This window comes from Ictidomys tridecemlineatus, chromosome 3 (assembly GCF_052094955.1).
Source record: "Ictidomys tridecemlineatus isolate mIctTri1 chromosome 3, mIctTri1.hap1, whole genome shotgun sequence".
Classification (NCBI taxonomy): Eukaryota; Metazoa; Chordata; class Mammalia; order Rodentia; family Sciuridae; genus Ictidomys; species Ictidomys tridecemlineatus.
Window position 1 is genome coordinate 88,075,360 of NC_135479.1, and position 22,830 is coordinate 88,098,189.

The window sequence follows — 22,830 nt, forward strand, 5'->3', positions numbered from 1 at the left end:
ATACTGGTTACACCAATTTGTAGTCCCACCAGCAATGTATGAGTGCCTTTTTCCCCACATCCCCGCCAACACTTATTGTTGTCTTCATAATAGCTACCATTCTGACTGAAGTGAGATGAAATCTTAAAGTTTAGATTTCCATTTCTCTAACTGCTAGAGATGTTGAACATTTTTTTCATGTATTTGTTGACTGATTGTATATCATCTTCTGAGAAGTGTCTGTTCAACTCCTTGGCCCATTTATTAATTGGGTTATTTCTTTTTTTGGTGTTACGATTTTTGAGTTCTTTAAATATATTACAGATTAGTACTCTATCAGATGTGCATGTGGTAAAAATTTGCTGTAGGCTCTCCATTCTGTAGGCTCTCTATTCACCTCACTGATTGTTTCTTTTGCTGAGAAGTTTTTAGTTGATTCTTGGTTTTATTTCTTACACTATAGGAATCTTATTAAGGAAGTCAAGGTTTAACACACATAATGAAGATTTGGGCCTACTTTTTCTTCTGTTAGGCACAGGGTCTCTGGTTTAATTCTTAGGTCCCTGATCCACTTTGAGTTGAGTTTTGTGCAGGGTGAGAGATGGGGGCTTAATTTTATTTTTCTGCATATGGATTTCCAGTTTTCCCAGCAAGCACCTTTTGTTGAAGAGGCTATCTTTTCTCCAATTTATATTTTTGGCACCTTTGTCTAATATGTGGCTCAGTGGCAGAGCACTTGCCTCGCCTCGCACGCATGAAGCACTGGGTTCGATCCTCAGCACCATGTAAAAATAAAGAAAGGTACTGTGTCCAGCTACAACTAATATTGACCTCTTATCAAATATGATTTTCAAATATTTTCTGACATTCCATGGTTGCCTTTCACATCTTTTGATGTGTAAAAGTTTTTAGTTTTGATGTAGTCCAACTTATTTTTTTCTTTATTGCCTGGCTATTGGTGTCCTATCCAAGTAATCACTGCCAAATCCAGTGTATAAAGCTTTTCCCATGGTTTCTTCTAACCATTTTATACTTTAAGGTCTTACATCTGGACCTTTGATTCATGTTAACTTTTGCATATAGTATAAGATCTAACTTTGACATATGAATATACAGTTTTCCTAACATGATTTGCTGAAATGAATGTCCTTTCCCACTGAACAGTCTTGGCACTCTTGTATCATTTGCCCACACATTTGAGGGTTTTTTCCCTGGGCTATTTTATGTCTGTCTATATGCCAAAACTATAAGTTTTGATTACCATAGCTTTGTAATAAGTTTTAAAATCAGTAAATGTGAGATGTTCAACTTTGTTCTTCATTTCCTAAATTGTTTTGATTATTCAGGGTCCCTGGAAATACCATATGAATTTTGGGATGGATTTTTTAACTTCTGCAAAAAGAAGTATCATTGGAATTTTTATAGAGAATGGCACTAAATCTGTATCTTGTTTTGGGTATTTGAAGTCTTCCAATGCAATAACTCAGGACAGCTTTCCAATTATTTGTATCACTTTGCTGAATTTGTTTATTAATTGATTCTAACAGATTTGGGAGTTTTGTGAAATCTTTACGGTGTTTTCTCATATAGGACCATATCATCTGTGAAGAACGATAATTTTACTTCTTCCTTTCCAATCTGGATGCCTTTTATTTCTTTTTCTTGTCTAACTGCTCTGGTTAGGACATCCAGTATTAGGACAAAAGTGGTGAAAGTGGACATCACTGTCTTGTTCCTGATCTTACAGGAAAAATTTCAGTTTTTCACCATTGAGTATGATATCAGCTGTTTGGCTTGCATATATGCTATTATTATGTAAAGGCAGTTTCTTTCTATTCCTACTTTCTTGAGTGTTTTTATCATAAGAGGTTGTTAAATTCTATCAAAGATTATTTCTATAATAATGGAAAACACTGCGTATGTGTGATACCTGAGATTAAAACGAGAGTCTTGCACGTGCTAGGCAAGTACTCTACCACAGAGCTACATATCCCACCAAGGCTAGCCTCAAACTTACAATCCTCTTGCTTCAATGCCCTGAGTAGCTGAGAAGATGGACTTTTCAATAAATAAATGGTAATGAATAGTTACTTGGAAAATGATAAAATTAAATCCACATTTTACAACATATATAAGAATGAACTCCAGAAGGATTAAATATCTAAATGTAAAACATGAACGCAAGTAAATATCAACTTAACCAAACAATTGAGATAAAAATTAGAATAATAAAAATATTGATATAATTAATTCTTTAACATAATGCTATTTGAAAGAAAGATACATCATTTTTGTTTTATTTACCAAAATATACCATAAATATTGGACAAACCAAAAAACAATGGACATTCTGATCAATAATCTCAGAAGTATCAGGGTCATGCAAGACAAAGAAAAACTAAAGGGTATTATTAGAAAAAGAAAAGACTAAGGAGAAAGTAATTGTAATGTAGATCTTAGAATCCCGGAACAGAAAAATATCACTAGTGGAAAAACTGGTAAAATTTAAATCAGGTCTGAATTTTTAGTAAATAATACTGTATATTATCATGTTACCCTTTATAATTATACGGTCACATGCTGCTTGATAAAAGGAATAATTCTGAGAAATGTGTCATTAGGTGGTTATTACATTGTGTGAACATCATAGATTATAATCACACAAACCTAAATTATATAGCCTCCCACAGGAGGCTATATCATGAATACATATGGCATAGCCTATTGCTCCTAGAGCTATGATGAACAAAACATGGGATTAAATAAGCATAAGAGACTCAATAAACATGAGTGTATGAGGCTGCTGCCAACATAACAAGGAATATTGTCTTACAGCAATTTTTTTTTTTTTTTTTTGGTGGTGGTGGTACTAGGGATTGAACTCAGCGGCACTCTACAATTGATCTCTACATCTATATATATATATATATATATATATTTATTTATTTATTTATTTATTTATTTATTTTTACAGGGGTACCAGGGATTGAACACAGGGGCACTCAGCCACTGAGCCACATTCCCAGCCCTATTTTGTATTTTATTTAAAGACAGGGTCTCAATGAGTTGCTTAGGGCCGTTGCTGAGGCTGGCTTTGAACTCATGATCCTCCTGCCTCAGCCTCCTGAGCTGCTGGGATTATAGTCATGTGCCACCACTCCCGGCTATTTATTTTTATTTTGAGACAGGTTCTCTCTAAAGTTGTCCAGACTTGCCTCAACTTGTGATCCTCCCACCCTAGACTCCCAACTTGCTAGAATTACCTGCATATATCACTGTGCCCAGCATTATAGCAAGCAAACTCCATTTTTAAATAAAGAAATATACTCTAAAATAATAAGTTTAGTACAGTAAATACACAAGTCAGTAACAGTTGTTTATTGGCAACCACTATGTGTTATACATAGTAAGTATATTATAGTAAATATATAAAGCAGTAACAAAGTTGTTTATTATAAAGTATTGTACTGTATACATCATTTTATGCGCTATACTTTCATATGACTAGCAGCACACATAGTAGTAGGGTTTTTTACAGCAGCTTCACCACAAACATATGAGGAATGCATTATACCATAATATTTATAATGGCTACAACAGTCTAAGTAGTAGGGATTTTTAAGCTTCATTACAACCTTATGGGACCACTATCATATATGCAGTCTGTGGTTACATGAAACATCATTATATGGCTCATGATTCTACTATGATTATATAAAACAGCTAACATTAAATAAATGAATGGCAAATATTACTTAACTCTTTATACTATTTTGCAACTTTCTTGTAAGTCTAAAAAAATAAAAATATTTTATTTAAAAATAGAGCAATAATTAATCAATTTAAATTATAAGTATTAAAAGAACGAAAAATAGATAAGGTTATATAGAGGTAATTTTTTATCAATTCATACTGTTTGAAGTCAGTAAACTTGAACTGGATTTGTGGCTCAGTGGTAGAGCACTTGCCTAGCATGTGTGAGGCATGGGGTTTGATTCTCAGCACCACATATAAATAAATAAAATAAAGATCCATTGACACTAAAAATTATTTTAAAAAATTAAAAAAAGAAGTCAGTAAACTTCCCATGGGGAAGAAGGGAGATGGTAACAGTCTGGTTCTGGATCTAGGATGATGGCTACATAGATACATTTAGTTAATGAAAATTCATCAAGCCATATAATTATTACTTGAATAAATTTTTTAAATCTATAGTGGTTCCTCCAAAAAGCATTTAACATAGTTTTACCTATGGGACTAAAAATATGAGAAAGACTTTCAGAAATTAACAAATTGAAAACAGCCAAATATTAATTCAGGTGGTTAAAAAAAAAAAAGACTGTAGGCCCAGAAAACACAACTGATCTACTTCCTTTCCTGATCTTTAGCACCTGTTTTGTTTTCTTGAAGAAATATGAGAATTTGTGAAAGAGCTAAGAGTAAAAATAAATTAAAAATGCCTTACTGGAGAGCTATGAGACCCAATAAGATTCACATACAGTTAGTATCAGAAAAAAATAATCTGTAAGGGGCTGGGGTTATGGCTCAGTGGTACAGCACTTGCCTAGCATGCGTGAGGCACTTGGTTCTATTTTCAGTACCATATTTTAAAAAATAAATAAATAAAATAAAATAAAAGTATTTAAAAAAAAGAAAATATAAACTGTGAGCATTTCCTATTTTGTTCATATTTTACACATAAAAATATTCCAAGCCAACTACAGCAGCATATGCTTGTGATTCCAGTTACTTAGAAGGCTGAGGCAGGAGGATCATAAGTTCAACAGAAACCCTGTCTCAAAATAAAACTTAAGGTCTGGGGAATGCAACTCAGTGGTAGCGCACTTGCCTAGCATATTAAGGCCATGGGTTTAATTCCCAGCACTGCAAAGAATAAAATAAAATTAAATTTAAAGGGCTGGGACTTCAGCATACATTATAAGAACAATTCCCTTACATGCATGAGGCCCTAGGTTCAATCACAAGCACCATGGGGGGAAAAAAAGTTCACCTTTTCCATTGTTACACAAATAATCTTAGACATGATTTAACACCTTTCAATGGTAAAAACACTCAAGAAAGTAGGAATAAAAGTGAAACCGTGTCGCAAAATAATTTTTTTTTTTTAATTTTGGGGATGTACTTCAGTGATAAGAATGCTCCTCGGTTCATTCCCTAGTTCTGCAGAGGGGGGGAATTTTTTTTTTTTTTTAACCAAAAGCAGACTAGTTACTTAAGACAGATACAGATCAATTACAAAATTCACCAAATCACCATCATCACAACATGAAAACAATACATTCTGCCAACTGCTGTAGGAATCTAATAACTAACTGGATGGTTCTGAAAATTACTATACCCTTGCAGTAGTTAAAAATGAGAAAGAAAATCAGAAAATGTTTTACAAGATTAGTGAATTAAATTAATATCATAGAGTTCTTTTTCATTCAGTGAGTGTGGTGGTACACACCTGTAATCTCAGCAAGCTCAGGAGGCTGAGGCAGGAGGATCACAAGTTCAAAGCCAGCCTCAGAAACTTAGCAAGGCCCTAAACAAGGCACTTAGTGAGACTCTGTCTCAAAATTTCAAAATAAAAAGGACTGGGGATGTGGCTCAATGGTTGAACACCCCTGGGTTCAATTCCCATATCAAAATATAAAAAATAACCTGAATTAAATTCTTTCTTACAGGAAAAATTACTAAATTTATATGTGTGTGGGCCTGTGTGTGTATTACACACATACATACCTACATATAGACAAACCTTTATACGTAAACAGTAATACCTATATACATACCTAGACGGTCTAACAAAGCTTTGCTTAGCAGTTCGTGAGAAAGCTTCAAGGGAAACCTAGAATTAAAAATAAAGTGCTATATTTTCTATTTGATGATAGAGACACTACTGTTTTCAATTACACTAAATTTCTGGTTACATACCCAACTTACCAGATATGCCCAAATACCTATTCATAACAGCATCCTTGACCACAGCATCTTTGACTATGAAGTACAAAGGTTTTACTAGATATGACACTCCTGCTCTGTGACTAACATTACTATTATATTTTTAATCTTTTACCTTTTGGAACACTTTTAGCTTTTTTTTCTTCTTTAGTAACAATTTTAACATTTCACGTCATTTCATGATATCCTTTAGCCTCCATATAATTTGTGCATCTCTGGTGCTAGGGATTGAACTCGGGACCTCACACATGTTAGGCAAGCACTCTTCCACTAAGCTACATTCCCAGTCCCCTATTTATAATTTTTTTAATAATCAAAAGAACTTGTTTCCAGGAGCATGCCTGTAATCTCGGCAATTTGGGGGTGCTGAGGTCAGCCTCAGCAATTTAAGCAACTTGGCAAGACCCAGTCTCAAAATAAAAATAAAAAAGGGCTGAGGATGTTGATCAGTGGTAAAGCACCTCTGGATGCAATCCCCAGTACCCAAAAGCAAAATAAAAGAAGCTGTAACGTGTTCTATATGTATGATAAGAATTGCCTTTCTTCTTAGGGCTGGGGATGTGGCTCAAGCGGTAGCGCACTCGCCTGGCATGCGTGCGGCCCAGGTTTGATCCTCAGCACCACATACAAAGATGTTGTGTCCGCCAAAAACTAAAAAAAAATAAATATTAAAAAAAAAAGAATTGTGATGCATTCCAATGTCATATGTAAACCAAAAAATAATAACATGTAGCCAGAGGACATATAGGCCTTACAAAAAATGATATATTTATGTTGCAAAGAAGAAGTAAATTTAACAGTATACATCTTATCTAAGTACATACTTATTTCTATTCACAATATGCTTATCACATAATAAAATCGCAAAGCTCATAATCACACAACCAATTAAATGAAATACAATTCAGTAAGGCACAGTGGCACATGCCTATAATTCCAGCAGCTCAGGAGGCTGAGGCAGGAGGATCACAAGTTCAAAGACAGCCTCAGCAACTTATCAAGGCCCTAAGCAACTTATTGATATCCTGTCTCTAAATAAAAACTAAAAAGGGCTGGGGGATGTGGCTCAGTGGTTAAGCATCCCTGGATTCAATTCCCAGTACAAAAAAAAAAAAAAAACAAAACCTAATTTCTCCCTTTTTGCATATAGGACTCTTTGAGGACTGACACTTTATCATGCCCCTTTGTCAACTCAGCATCTCATAAAGTGCTGGTAATATAGTAAACATTCTTAAATGTCTGTGGAGTGACTCAACCAAAGAACATTGGTGGGGAGCCACCATCCTTCTATGCCTTCAATCTGGGTGCTGCTTCATGCCATCCCTAAGAATAGGAAGGTTAAAAAGGGCTTGAGAGACTGGGGATGTAACTCAGTATCAAAACATGCACCAAGCATGCCCAAGGCCCTGGGTTCAGTCCCTCCCATGGGCACACAGGCACATAGGAATACACATACATACACACACACACACACACACACACAGATGCAGATACACATAGGCTTAAATTTTAAAAGGTAGTAAACAAAAGGTAAAACAGAATAAGAGAGTTGGGGTAAGGACTCAAAATTATTAAAATTCTAATTAGATAATTATTTATTATCTCAATAGGGAAGAAAAGACTTTAAAAAGACAGGAGACAGACTGGAAGTCAAGTCAATAGAAAGCTATTACAGTAGTCCTTTGAAAAAAGGAATGATAAAAGGCTAGGATTGTGGCTCAGTGGTAGAGCGCTTGCCTAGCATGTGTGAGGCATTGGGTTCAAATCTCAGTTCTACATATAAATAAATGAATAAAATAAAATTCCATCAAGATCTTAAAAAAAATAATTAAGGGGCTGGGGTTGTGGCTCAGCAATAGAGCACGGGGTTCAATCCTCAGCACCATATAAAAATATAATAAACGTATTGTGTTCAACTACAACTAAAACAAAATATCTTTTTAAATACTAATAATGTTGGGGCTGGGGATGTGGCTCAAGCGGTAGCGCGCTCGCCTGGCATGCGTGCGGCCCGGGTTCGATCCTCAGCACCACATACAAACAAAGATGTTGTGTCTGCCGAGAGCTTAAATAAATAAATGTTAAAATTCTCTCTCTCTCTGTCCCCCTCTCTCTCTCACTCTCTCTTTAAAAAAAAAAAAAAAAAAAATACTAATAATGTTTAAAATTATTAGTATTTAAAGGAATGATAAACCAGGCATGGTGGTGAATACCTGCAATGCCAGTGGCTTGGGAGGCTGAGGCAGGAGGATCACAAGTTCAAAGCCAGCCTCAGCAACTTAACAAGGCCCTAATCAAGTTAGCAAGACGCTGCCTCTAAATAAAAAATAAAAAGGGCTGGCAATATGGCTCAGTGGTTAAGCACCCCTGGACTTAATCCCTGGTGAAAGAAAGGGAGGAAGGAAGAAAAAAAGGAGGGATGGAGGGGAAAAGAAAAAGAAAGAAAAGGGGGCTGGGGTTATAGCTCAGTGACAGAGCATTTGCCTAGCATGTGTAAGGTACTGGGTTCAATCCTCAGCACCCACATATAAATAAATAAATTAAATGAAGGTATTATGTCCATCTACAATTTTAAAAAAATTAAAGAAAAAAGACAAATGAGGGCTGGGGTTGTGGCTCAGTGGTAGAGCGCTTGCCTCACACGTGCGAGACCCAGGGTTCAATCCTCAGCACCACATAAAAATAAATAAGTGAAATAAAGGTATTGTGTGCAACTACAACTAAAAAATAAATATTTTTTTAAAAAAAGAAAAGAAAAAAGACAAATGAGGTCTGGGATTGTGGCTCAGTGGTAAAGCACTCACCTAGCACAGGCGAGGCCCTGGATTCAATCCTCAGCGCCACATAAAAATAAATAAATAAAATAAAGATATTGTGTCCAACTACAACTAAAAAGAAAAAAACAAATGATAGCTGGGTGCAGTAGTATACTCCTGTATTCCCAATGGCTCAGCAAACTGAGGCAGAAGGATCATAAGTTCAAGGCTACCCTCAAGCAATTTAGTGAGGCCTTAAGCAAGTTAGTAAGACCTTGTCTTAAAACAATGAAAAAGGTTGGGAATGTAATTCAGTGGTAAAGCGCCTCTGGGTTCAATCCTAATTCTACCCCCCCCCCAAAAAAAAAAAAAAGGAAAGAGCCCAGACCACGGTAACAACAGTAGGAATGGAAAGAAGTTGACCTAGATGAGTTTTTTGCTTCAGGCATCTCTATCAAGAAAAATCTATTCAGCTTGGAAGGGATAAATTAGCTTTAGAATCCTACACAAAATGGGCATGGGAGTTAATAGAAACCAAAGCTCAATATGAATGAGAAGACAAATAGTCTCTTAGTGTTCTTAAGCAAGTTTTCAATAAGATATATTGCTCCAGATAAAAATTCCACAGAGTAGTTAGCACTCATTTAGATACTATGGGATCAAGAGAGGTTGACAGAAGACTAAGGCAAGAAAATATAGTACTGTTGTTCAAAAAAAAGAGAAATGAGATCCTGCCAAATACTGATCACTGAAATTCAATGAAATTCCCGTCAAGATTCTAGAATCATTATTTAAAGAAGTTCATGAACACTTAGAAAAAATAGTAATCACACACATGACTGGAAAGTAGTATGGTCTCATTAATGCCAAGTAATGACAAATTAAAGCTCTTTTTCTGAGTTACTAAGTTGACTAGATATAAATTTATTTTATTTTTTTAATATTTATTTTTTAGTTTTCGGTGAACACAACATCTTTATTTTATTTTTATGTGGTGCTGAGGATCAAACCCAGCACCCCGCACATGCAAGGAGAGCACGCTACCGCTTGAGCCACATCCCCAGCCCTAGATATAAATTTAAAAACAAAACAGGTATATAAAATCTGAATTCTAGTAAATCAACTGTCAAGGTTCCTCATATATTTCTTGTAAAAACTTGGAAATATTTAAGGTGCATCATAATAAACTGGTTAAATTTAACCAATCTGAACCAAAGAATTAAATAAAAATTTTATCATTCTTCAGAAAGGCAAGAACTCTGCTCTTAGTACTATGTAATCAACATTTTCATAAAGTTTTGCAAAACAGCAACGCCAGCATTATCAAATTCCCAGTTTATCAAACACGTTTTGGCATTTACTGGATGACCAACTCATGGTTTTTTTAAAATGTCAATTAAATGGAAACATTCTGATAAGAAAATTTTAATACAGATAAATGCAAAGCTCTACCAAAAAAGATTCCATTAAAGAATTAAGAGAGGAGGCTGGGGTTGTGGCTCAGAGGTAGAGCGCTCGCCACCTAGCACGTGAGAGGCCCTGGGTTCGACCCTCAGCAACACACAAAAACAAACGAAAAATAAATAAAATAAAAGTATTAAAAATAATAATAATAATAATTAGGAGAGCATGACTGAAAATTGGGGAAAGGAGGGTAGTGGGTCCTACATTCAATCCCAGCACTGGAAAAAAAAAATTAGAAAAGCATGACCAAAACAACCCAAAGAAATTTAGGTGACTATAAAATTAGTTATAATGTTACACACAGAGAGAACAATTAGATACCAGGGAACATTCTGAACTCTTTACATATATATTAATTTAATTTTTAAAACAACCCTTTGAGAGAAGTACTATTATTAACCCCATTTTATATATAAGGAAACTAAAACTCAGAATGTTACATAATTAAATCAAGGTTGTTCAGTCAATAAACTGTAGAGGCAGAACTTAAACCCAAGAAGGTTAGTCCACAATTTATCTTCCTAATCAGTACATTACTGTGAATTAGTGTGATGTGGTCGCCTTTTTTTTTTTGGTACCCAGGTGGAGGCTTAACCACTGAGGCACATCTCAGCTCTTTCTATATTTTGTTTAGAGACAAGGTCTCACTAAGTTACTTAGGACCTTACTAAATCACCAAGGCTGGCTTTAAACTTTTAATCCTCCTGCCTCAACCTCCCCAGTCGTTGGTTTTGAAGTACCTTCTTTAAAACCAGAGCCAGGCATTGTGGTGCCCACCTGTAAAGCCATCCCCAGCAATTTAGCGAGACCCCATATAAAATGAAAAATAAAAAATGCATGAGGATGTAACTCAGTGAGTGATTAATAGCCCAGTACCATAACAATAATAATAATACCAGAGAGGAAGCCCCGGGTGAGTAGCTCAGCTAATCAAAGGGCTAAGGCAAATTGGGCACACTCCTGTAATACCAGCAGCTCTGAAGGCTAAGGAGGACTGTGAGTTCAAAGCCAGCCTCAGCAAAAGGCACTAAGCAACTCAGTGAAACCCTATCTCTAAATAAAATACAAAATAGGACTGAGGATGTAGCAGTGGACAAGTGCCCCAGAGTTCAATCTCCCGTAACCAAAAAAAAAGGCTAAGGCTAAGGCAAAAGGACCACAAATTCAAGTCTGGTGTCAGCAATTTAGTGAGAGACCCTGTCTCAAAATTAAAAAGACTAGAGATGTAACTCTGTGGAAAAGCACTCTTGAGTTCAATCCTCAGCACCAAACAAAAAAACAGAAATAATTTAAGATCTTCTACACTAGTTAATACCTAATTTGGTGTACCATACTTATAAGAATATGAATGAACTAAATAAACTCTTTAAAAAGCCATCAGTACCATGAAGAGGTTCAAATGAAAACAATGTCAGAAAAGTCATTAGAAGAGGTTAAAACTGAAAATGTTGGACTGAAAATATAGCTCAGTTGATAGAGTGCTTGCCAAGCATGGACAAAGTCCTGGGTTCAATCCCCAGCACTACCAAAAAGGAAAAAAAAAAAACAAAAAACTGAGACTGTTCCTGAGTATGGTGGTACAAGCATCTAATCCCAGCAACTGGAAAGACAGGAAGCCCTCAGGTTCCAAATCAGCCTCAGAAACTTATCAAGGCCCTAAGCAATTTAGCAAGACCCTGTCTCAAAACTAAAAGTAATTTTGTAACTCAGTAGTAAAGTGTCTGTGGGTTCAATCACTAGTACAATTCAAGGTAATACAGGCTGAGGATTCATTCACTTCACTTTAATGTGAAAAAAAAAAAAAAAGATTGAGAATATTTGTCCAGAGAAGAAAAGAATGAGTGAAATATAAATATCTTCAAATATCTCAAATCTTAAATACAGAAGAGGCTAAACATATACAGTAAAGATACAACTTCCAATTCAATAAAAGAAATAATTTTATATAAATTAGAATTGTCCAAATCTCTGCTTCAGAAACTATGAGTTATCTCTCCAGAAAAACATACTAATGCAAATAATTTTGCTAAATATTTCTAGAGGTTCACAAACCTACTTTTAAATCCATTTGTGACCCACACCCAGAGAGTCATGTATCCTAGATTAAAACAGAAAGCTTCAAGTATGAAGAGGCAAGTATATTTAATTATCTTTAAAATCCATTATACCTAAAAGAGTCTCAATCTACATTTTCTAGTTTCTTCTGAGATCCATTATGATACACACATCAATAAGTTTAAAAGATGACAAAAAAAGACATTCATCCCATTTCAAGCAGTGCTTAGGGCACACAGCTCAGTTAAAAATGTTAGCTGAAAGGAAAAATTTGCCACGTGCTATGTGGACTACACATTATCACTAGAGTGAGGGGGGGAGGAATTATTCTATCACAAAATTATTACACACTAGAAAATTCCAATGTCTTTCTTAATTAAACTAGAAACGAGGGGGGGGACCCTGAAAAGTAAGAGTTCAAAAAGTATTGGGGTTTCTTAAAAATGTAAGTGCTGTGATGCTGGGCAAGTGCACTGCCAGAACAGTGCTACAGACACCACATCTGCCATTAGACTCGACTAGTTCCAGGCACAAGATGTTCTAATAAATAACAAATACATTCAGAGCCAGTACACAAGTGTGACAGAACCTGGGGTCTAGGCATTTTTCTCCTGGTGCTACTTGAGAATGAACATTGACATTAAGATTAAGTATAGTAATATGACAGCGATAAAGCTTTAGCTAAATTTACAGGCTAACCAATGAAATTGAAAAAGCAGATGCAACATAGATGAGTTAAACCATTTTAATTTTGAACAGAGAAAAAGTCATGATTTTGCCGTGCAAAATGAATAACTTCAACTACATTTATTAGGTATGGGGGATTTCAAGGCATTAAGAGAAAACCAATGGCCCAGGAAAAAATCAGGTGGGTAAAAATCAAACGAAAACACAAGACGTGGGGGAGAGTGGGGCAGGGGAAGAATCAGTTACTGATTTGGTAAAGGAAAGCAGATAAGTAGGAGAGGGAGTCTGAGCCTCGGAAATGGAATGAGGAAAAGTATTCCAAGGACTGAGGAGTTTTCAGCAATGAATATGGAAACGGAATGAGGCTGTTAACAGTTTCAAAAGAGAAGGGAAACAAAGGGGGGAGTCCTTTTCTGAACTAGCATCCTCTGTAGTTAATAATAAAAATGCCTAACTCATGCTGGGCACTTAATATGTGGCGAGTCCAGTTGCAAGCGCATTCCATAGATGAGTCCCTTGACTCCCTCCCCCCTCCACATAGGTAGGAACTACTATTTTACAGCTGAACAAACTGTGACCACAAAATGCAAGGTAACACAGGCCGAGCGTGCATTCACTTCGTTGTACAGTCTCTTGGCGAAATCCTACGAAAATCTTGATAAGCTCTATGGAGAAAGATCACAGTTTTCCATAATTTTTCAAAAGGTCTTTCTTTGGGCCCAAAAAGTGATCCTCTACTTTAGAGAAAAGTTCCCTTCTGGGAGTACAGGAGGCTCTTCCAGACACACAAAGCTTTAGAACTCTAAGAAACACCTGGCAGAGACAGATGGAGGCTTGTGGGTCCGGAAAGGAAGAAAAGTCAGAAAACCAGGTTCAGAAGCCATCCTTCTCCTCCGAGGAGAAAGTAGCAAGCAGCCCTTCCCCTCTTCCACCAGGCGTGAATCAGGGACGTGACCTCCTCTAATGTGCTGTGTGTGTGTGTGTGTGTGTGTGTAAGTGGGTGACCCTCTCAGGCTTCCAATTCTCGTCCACACTCACGGGTTATTAGGCCAGGCCTGAAACAACCCGTGGGAATAAACAGATGCGACTGGGGTGGCGAGGAGGCCCCGGGGCTCAGGGAGAGAAACCTGCCCATGCAGGCGCCGCGCCGGGTCCAAAGGGCCTCGGCAAGCAGGCCCGCGCCCTCTCCCCGGACCTTACCGCCGCTCGGATGCACAGGACCAGGCGGCCACGCGAGCCGGTCCGGCAGAGCCTGGGGCACGTCTTCTGGCGCCGCCGCTCCTCTGGCGCCCGCACTTGGCGGCAGTGGGGAATCCGTGGCCTGCCGGGTAGAGGCCCGGAGATCGAGGCCCCTACCGAGCGCGCGCCCTCGAGCCTACCCAAAGAGAAAGGGTCAGGGCGCGCCCCGTGTGCCAGGCAGCGACGGCTGCACAGCCGAGGTCGCTGCCGACTCCGTCCGCCCTCACCCGACAGAGCTATTGCCCTGCTTCCCCCGCGCAAGCTTTGGCGGCGGAGCAGCACAGTGAGCGCCGATTGGCCCTCGGGATGCGTGACGCAAGGCGACGCTTCCCACTGATTGGCCAGGACGGCAGTGCGTGCAGGGAGTAAACAAACCCCGCCCCCAGGCTTCCCAAAGAGGGGAGGGGTCGAGATGAAGGGCGGGACCTCTCGCGCTGGGCGCCGGCCCCCAGTTCCCCGGCTCTGGGGCGACCCAGCGGATACCCGGCTTCGGCCGGTCACTAGCACCCCTGCCGCCTTCTGCCCGCCTGAAACCTGAAATTTGGAAACACTCCCTGCCCCCTCTCCACCTTCTACCTCCTCACCACCCCCACTATCCCCATTCGGCTCCAAGGTGTGAATCTCTTTTCCAACCATCCCCCAAAGGAGGAAAATCCCATTCCTCTTGAAAAGAAGGGGACTGGGGCGGTTAACTCTCGGTCCCTAGGCCTTTGATGGGTCACCCCAAGGGAGCAGCGAGAAGGGGGATGGGAATGGGTGACCCTGAAGTGAGGCCAAGCTTAGACTCAAATGGGCATCTTGAAATGTATGCAGACAGTGGATTAGAGATCACTGGGGATGTGGACGTTCTTAACTATCCAAGTAAGTTTTTAAGATGCAAACTAGACAAGGTAATTGGTGCCACTTGGAAGCTGAAGAGAACGTCGCCGCACACACCCTCCCCCCACCCCCACCAAATTCCTATCTTTAATTCCCTATTAAAGCTTTTGTCCATTCCTGCATGTGTGAAACATCCTGTGTGAGCCTCACTGTGGAGGCTCAGATGTGAGTGACATGGAAGAGGCCAACTTTAAAACGATAAGTTAGATCTTTCTAATTTCAATCCGTTCAAATTTTATAGATCTTCTATACTGCCAAACACTATTTCTTGATGCTGGGGTACATCAGAAGACAAAAGAAGAGACAAAAAAAAATCCTACTTTCATAGAACTTATATCCTAGTAAGGTGAGAAAGATGATATGCAAAAGAAATAAGCAAAATTAAAACTCCCTTATATGCTGATATGTGCCATGAAAAAAAATAAGCAGAGCTTCATTCTTAAATAGGGTGATGAGGAAAGGCAACCCTGAGAAGTGCTATTTAAGTGGATACCTAAAGGAAGTGAGGAAGACAAGAAGAGCACATTTGGACCTCCCTGTGGAGTAGGGTGGAAAGACAGTTTCTGCACCATTGCTCATTGGCTAAGTCTTCAGGGTCCAAGAATGCCAAAGGCAGTCCTTCACTGGCTGACTCTGAAATGCAAAATCCCCAATGGAGTGACTGCATTTCCCAGTCATAAATCAATAAGGATTTATTTAGTTTTACCGAGAGAAATTTAGTTAAGGCATTATATTCAAATCGTTTATTCAACACTTATATCACCCTGGGCACTAAAGATATGAAAATTAACAAGGCAGGAAAAAAAAAAAAAAAACCTCCACCCTCAAGGAATCAAATCTAGTAGGGGAGATAAACTACCACAATATGATGTATCAATAACCATAATGAAAGTAGACACAAAAAACCCTTGGGTTAAGGAGGGGAAAGGAGTGGGTGTTGCTGAGGACCTGTAAGTCCTCCTCTTAATCTATACAGAAAACTCAGTACTAAATTTTGAAGTTATGCCCATTTGGGATTAACTTTCACCCTTTTGGGGAGTGGGTACTGGGAGTTGAACTCAGGGACACTCGACCATTGACCTACATCCCCAGCCCTATTTTGTATTTTATTTAGAGACAGGGTCTCACTGAGCTGCTTACCACCTTGCTTTTGCTGAGTCTGGCTTTGGATTCACCATCCTCCTATCTCAGCTTCCAGAGTGGCTGGGATTACAGGTATGCACTACCACACCCAGCTACCTTTCACCTTTTTCTAAAATGAAAGCTTGGAGATAACAGTAAGTTGAAACATAAAATTATTGATATTTGCCAATTTTCCTATGGTTTAACTTACTATTTTGCGGAGATAATATGAGGCTTTTATTATGTAATGCCTATAGTAAGTGTTCCTAAATTATGGCAGTTATCATACTGTAACATTGCCTTTGACAAAATGATTTAAGAGTCAACATTTCATAACATCTTCCAATGCCACAGAGTAAAATGGGCAATGAAAATTTCAAATTTTCCATATACTAGTTTGATCTAGCTGTGAATTTCCATGACCTAATCAGGGTATGCTGTAAAAGACAGTAAATGCTAGTTTCACAGCAGGCCAAGAAATTCAGAATAAGGAGGAACAGCTTGGTTTTGAAGCCAAAAACTGAAAGTTCTCCAGAACAGAATAAATTGTTGAGTTGCTATAGGGAAGATTCATGTAAATCAATTTGCCGTTCCCACTCATGGTTTCAGCTTAGCAGTTTACACAATAATCAGCTTTCTGTCTTCCTTCTCTTTTTTTTCAACTAAGGTATCTTATTTCTTTTGAAAAGGAAAATAAAGCTTCCGTCATCTATAATGCTAGAGAATAGGTGTCTGAAGTGTGACAGCACACTTATTGATTTGGCAAACACTTATTAAGCACTTACTGTGTGCCAAGAACTGTGCAAGGAATTGGAAATTCAAACACAAATGTCCAAAGAGCACCATTAATTGGTATTCCTGGTGCTTGGAACAATCCCCCAATTCACCCACAACTCACTTACCATGCCTTCTCATCTACAATTAAACACTTCTCCAGAAAAGCTTCCCTCAACTCCCCAACTCCAGCTCCTTTCCCAGAAAATTCTGTTTGCCTTTCTAACAGATCCCCAGGGCTTAAGAGAAGCTTGATAGGTTTTACACTTCCTTATTGAATGGATGATAGTGCTGCAGCCTAGTATGTTTGGAAAAAGAAGTCTATATACAGTCTTCCCTAATTGTAAACATGTGAGCCACATAATTGCCAGCAAAGAGAGGGCTATGAAAAAGACAGATATGTTACAGTTAACTTCAAGAATTTCCATGTGCTTCCAGCTCCTGCTGGAGGCTGCTTGGTGCAGGTGAAGGTATAGGACATCTGGGCCAGTGCCTTTCAAATTTTAATGTTCCTAGGGAATTCTTATTAAAATTTACAGAATAAGGTGGGTCCCACATCTGCATTTCCACCAACCTTCCAAGGGATGCTCATCAGCCAAACATGACACTTGGAGTAGCAAGATCCTTACTGACACCATTTTACATGCAGAAAGATATGCATTGCCAAAATAGTTCCAGATATGATTTTGTTTAAAAAAAAATCATCCTGGGCTGGGGATGTGGCTCAAGCGGTAGCGTGCTCTCCTGGCATGCATACGACCCGGGTTCAATCCTCAGCACCACATACAAAGATGTTGTGTCCGCTGATAACTAAAAAATAAATATTAAAAATTCTCTCTCTCAAAAAAAATCATCCTTTTTTTACATTCAATCCACCTAGTGACTAACGCAAAAAATAAATAACACTGAAAAGTGTTAAATCTGGGTCCTGTCTTCCAGAAACAGTCTTACAATGCAAAGATTAATCACCAAATAGCACAGAATGAAATCAAAGCCTTGGAATTTTCTCAAGCAAAAAAACCACCCTAGTTCATTTCAGGATTTTTGTTATAGCAACAATTCCACATTACCCTTCATAAAAGTAAACCCCCCCTTTTTTTTTTTTCTTTTTGGTTCCAAGGATTGAACCCATGAGCACTTAATGACAGAGCCACATCCTCAACCATTTTTTTTTAAATATTTTATTAGAAACAGGGTCTCACTGAGTTGCTCAGGGCCTTGCTAAATTGCTAAGGCTGGCTTTGAACCTTTGATCCTCCTGCCTCAGCCTCCTGAGTCGCTGGGATTATGGGCCTGTGCCACCATGTCCAGCTAACTCTTCTTAATATCAAACCTAAAGTCTTTTTTTGGATAAAATATCTTGTTCATCCTAAAAATACTATAAAGCAAGTATGAGTTATAAGGAGTAATGAGCCTGACACCTTGGTACATGCCCATAATCCCAGAGACTTGGGAGGCTGAGGCAGGAGGATTGCAAATTAGAGGCTAGCCTGGAAAATTTAGGAAGATCCTCTCTCAAAATAAAAAAGGGCCAGGGAGGCGGGGGCGTGGTGGCACATGCCTTTAATCCCAGCGGCTCAAGAAGCGGGAGATTGAGGCAGGAGGATCAAAGCCAGCCTCAACAGTTTAGTGAGGTGCTGAACAACTCAGTGAGACCCTGTCTCATAAAATACAAAATTGGGTTGCGGATGTGGCTCAATGGTTAAGTGCCCCTGAGTTCAATCCCTGGTACTGAGAAAAAAAAAAAAAAAAAAGCGGGAAGAGCCAGGGATATAGCCCAGTGGTAGAGTGCCCCTGGGTTCAATTCCCAATACTGAAAAATAAAAAAAAAACAGGAATAATGATGAACTCTCATATAACAGCTTGGGAAACAGAATATTAACACCATCAGAGCCTCATGTGCGCTTCTGAATTCCTATGACTTTCTCTTCCCAAATGAGCATCCTGAATTTTGTTTGTAATTTCCTTGTTTTACTTTATAATTGTAACCCATGTGTACATACCTCTAAACAATATCCCGCTTATTTTTTTATGGTTTTGAACTTTATATATTTAAGGTCAAAATGTATTATTCATCTGCGAATTATTTTTTGGCCAACATTCATCTATCTTGGAAGCATAAAAATGAGTATTCATTTTCATTGATGTCAAAATAATCACTTATATAATATACTCCTTTACTGCTAGATATTTGGTAATTTTTTTTAGATGTTGATGGACCTTTATTTCATTAATTTATTTATATGCAGTTTTGAGAATCAAACACAGTGAGTCACACATGCTAGGCAAGGGCTCTACCACTGAACCACAACCGCAGCCTGATATTTGGTATTTTTAACAATGCCCCCTGCCGTTTTGATGCTATGAATTCCTATACATGTCTTCATACTTCCCTAGGATCTTACATTATGTACAGGATGGAAGTCAAAATATATAACAACTGGTAAGGCACAGGTCTTAATTTGTTCTCCTCCACAAACATCTGATACAAATTCTTTTATGTATTTATTTATTTATTTATTTTTGTGGTGGTGATACTGGGGATTGAACCCAGCAGCACCCTGCCACTGAGCCACATCCCTAGCCCTTTTTTATTTTTATTTTGAAACAGGATCTCGTGAAACTGCTTAGGGCCTCACTATACTGATGAGGCTGGCCTCCAAATTTGTGATCCTCCTACCTCAGCCCCAGAGTTTCTGGGATTACAGACATGTACCCAGTCCCACAACACAAATTCTTTCATGCTGTTGGTTTATATTGGGAGATGATTCCAAAGAACAGGCATGGGGTGGGGGGGCGGATAGCAAGTGTGAAACACAAAGGAGGAACCAATCCAAGGATGTGTTACAGAGATAACCACTGCTGAAGGCTACTGACCCTCAATCCTGCAGGGGACTCTCTGAGGAGCTGAGAAGAGCACAACTCAGAACCCTCTGCTGGAGGGACAAGGAGCATATTTATATCCTGGCTCCCCTCTCCACGGTTTAAAGGTTGCCCCACAGAGTGCTAACCCTCTAGCACTTTCAGGTTTGAACATGAGAGAAAATGTCAGAATGGGTTCAGACAGGTATTCTGAGAGGCAGAGAAATTTCAGCTTAGAAAACAGAAGATGAAACGAGGGAAGATGCTATCAGGTTCACCAGGGCAGGTGATTGCAGCAACAAGGGGATTAAAGGTGGACCAAGGGCCAGCCACGCAGCTCAGTGGTGAAGTACTTGCTAGCATGTGGAAGGGCTCAGGGTTCAGACCCCAGCAGGAAGAAGGAGCGGGAAGAGGAAGAGAAAAAAAGAGAAGAAAAAGGTGGACCAAGAGGACATGAGATGGGGCAAGAGGTGACCCATACTGAGGTAACCGAGTAATACAGGATAAGAGACAGTTCTTCTGTACAGAATTCCAGGGAATAAATGTAAAGACCACAGACATAGAAAATCACCATTACTGGGCAAAAATACCACAGAAGTGATTGTTGTAGGTAAGAAATATCCACCGACAAGCCAGATGCATGGCCCAGGCCTGTAATCCCAGCAATTCAGGAGGCTGAGGCAAGAGGATTGCAAGTTCAAGGCCAGCAATTTAGGGAGAACCTGTCTTGAAATAAGGTTGGGGGCTGGGGATGTGGCTCAAGCAGTATCGCGCTCGCCTGGCATGCGGGGGCCCAGGTTCGATCCTCAGCACCACATACAAAGATGTTGTGTCCGCCGAAAACTAGAAAATAAATATTAAAAAATTCTCTCTAAAAATAAAAAATAAATGAAATAAGGTTGATGGCGGGGCGTGGCACACCAGGACATAGCTCAGTGTAGAGTACCCCCCGGTTCAATCCCCAGTACTGGGGGGAAAAATATTTTTATTAATGACAAAGGGAAAAATAGCAACCTTACAGTGGAAAAACCTGGCTGGCGGATACTACTCTAACCAAGTGACCAAGATTAATAACCATAATAATTCATAAAATATTCATGATAGGAGAACCGAAGGCCACACATCACTTCTGCAGTAATCTGACAACGTTGCAATATTTTAATCTAATCACAGGAAAACATTGAAACAGCTAAAGTTGAGGGACATTCTACAAAATAATTGTTTTCAAAAATGTCTACATTACGGAGGACAGAATGAGGAACTGTCTCAGATTGGAGAAGACTTAGGATGACATGAAAATTAAATGCAATGTGGGGTGTGCATTGAATTCTGAATTCAAAAGACATTAGAGAACATCAAATTGAATAAGGCTTACAGATTAGTTAATATTGCTGTATCATTGAATTTCCTGGTTTGAGTAACTGTCTGTGGTTACACAAGTATATGAGATGTCAATGAGGGGAAGCGGGGTGAAGGGGGAACTCTGTACTTTTTACTCCTTTTCTGTAAGTCTAAAATTATTTCAAAATAAAAAGTTGAGCAGGGCATGTGGTGCATGATTAAAATCCCAGCAACTCAAGAGGCTGAGGTGAGAGGATTGCAAATTCAGCCTCAGCAACTTAAGAGAGACTCTAAACAACTTAGCAACCCTGTCTCAAAATTTAAAAAAATGCTCTTGAATTCAATTCTTAGTTAAAAAAAAAAAAGTTGAAAAAAAATACAAGGGGATTTTATTAAAATACAGATTCTCATTTCTTAGTACTGGGATGAGATCTGAACTTCTGCTTTTCTTTCTTCCTTTCTTTTGGTCCTGAGGATTGAACAACATCCCCAGTCCTTTTTATTTTTATTTTGAGAAAAGGTCTCACTGAATTGTTGAGTATCCCTCTAAATTGCTGAGGCTGATCTTGAATTTAGGTTCCTCTTGCCCCAGCCTTTGCAGTTGCTGGGATTACAGCCATGTGCAACTGTACCAGCCATGAACTTCTGCTTTTCTTTAAAGCATTCCCCCCAGTTGCACTGAGGTTTAATGGACATAAAATAAACTGTGTGTATTTAAATGAGTGTTGGTATGTGTATACATGAAAATTGCCACAATCAAGAGGCAATTCTACATTGGTATCTCATTTCTACTTGACTTGACATTAGAACTACAGTGGCCTTTGTTGTGACATAGAGGTGGTGTCTCCCTACACAGCAGAGGGACATTTTATTTAACTATCCAGTACAATAAAAGTCATTTCCTCTGGGTAAGCATTAAGCAGATTTACTATCATCACATTACAAATGACTTGTTTTTTTTGTTTTTGTGGCTTTTTTCCCCCCAGTATTACTGGGGATTGAACCAAGGGGCACTCTACCACAGAGCTACAATCCCCGGCCCTTTTCATTTTTAGTTTGAGACAGGGTCTCACAACTTGCTGAGCATCAGCCTCCTGAGTTGCTAGGTTTACAGGTGTGGGCCATCATGCCTGGCAACACTGGGGTTTTTCTAAGCCTGAGGCTCCTTGACTGTACCACAGAACACTGCAGGCACAGCAGCTTGGATTCTTCCATGCAGGGCTTGGGAAGCAAGGAGAACAGATGTAAATATGAAGATAATTGATGCCTGCTATGCCATGAGTAATAACAGGCTTAATCTCTGACCCAAGAGGCTCCTATCTTTGTCAGAATCCATGAAACTGTGGGAAGCTGACTTGTTAGCTTCCAGGTAGATATAATTTCAACCTCTTCTCTATGGTTGGCAGTGTTTGGTGATGAAACTGAGATGGTGACAGCGTCTTTTTCGGAAGAGGACAAGGCTCCTGTGGTCTGGGTAAGAGAATATGAGAATCTACAATCCCATCTCCCTAATCTAGGTGCAAATGCTCTTGCCCAAGTGGTGGAGTGGGAGAAAGGTAATTCAGCATATCTAATATATTTGTTTTATAATCTCTACCACTTAATCAGTTATCTGTTTTTCTAAATAGCAAAAAGTTCACTATTGTTGGCCACAGTGGCACAGGCCTGTAGTCCTAGCAGCTCAGGAGGCTGAGGCAGCAGGACT

The 22,830-nt window shown here is 38.9% G+C and overlaps 1 protein-coding gene across 9 annotated transcripts in view; it reads right to left on the reverse strand.

Annotated features, from left to right (window-relative positions):
* Tfdp2 (transcription factor Dp-2) overlaps positions 1 to 14,249 on the reverse strand; it is a 161,985-nt gene extending 147,736 nt beyond the window's left edge. For 6 of the 9 annotated variants that reach the window (XM_078043438.1, XM_078043435.1, XM_078043437.1 and 3 more), the window contains exon 1: positions 14,109 to 14,249. The gene's annotated coding sequence lies outside the window, so the exon portion shown is untranslated. Of the gene's footprint in view, positions 1 to 5,777; positions 5,834 to 14,108 lie in introns of all 9 variants that reach the window. The other 3 variants (XM_078043433.1, XM_040269895.2, XM_021728284.3) reach the window with 2 other exon arrangements.
* Between the last annotated feature and the right edge of the window lie 8,581 nt (positions 14,250 to 22,830).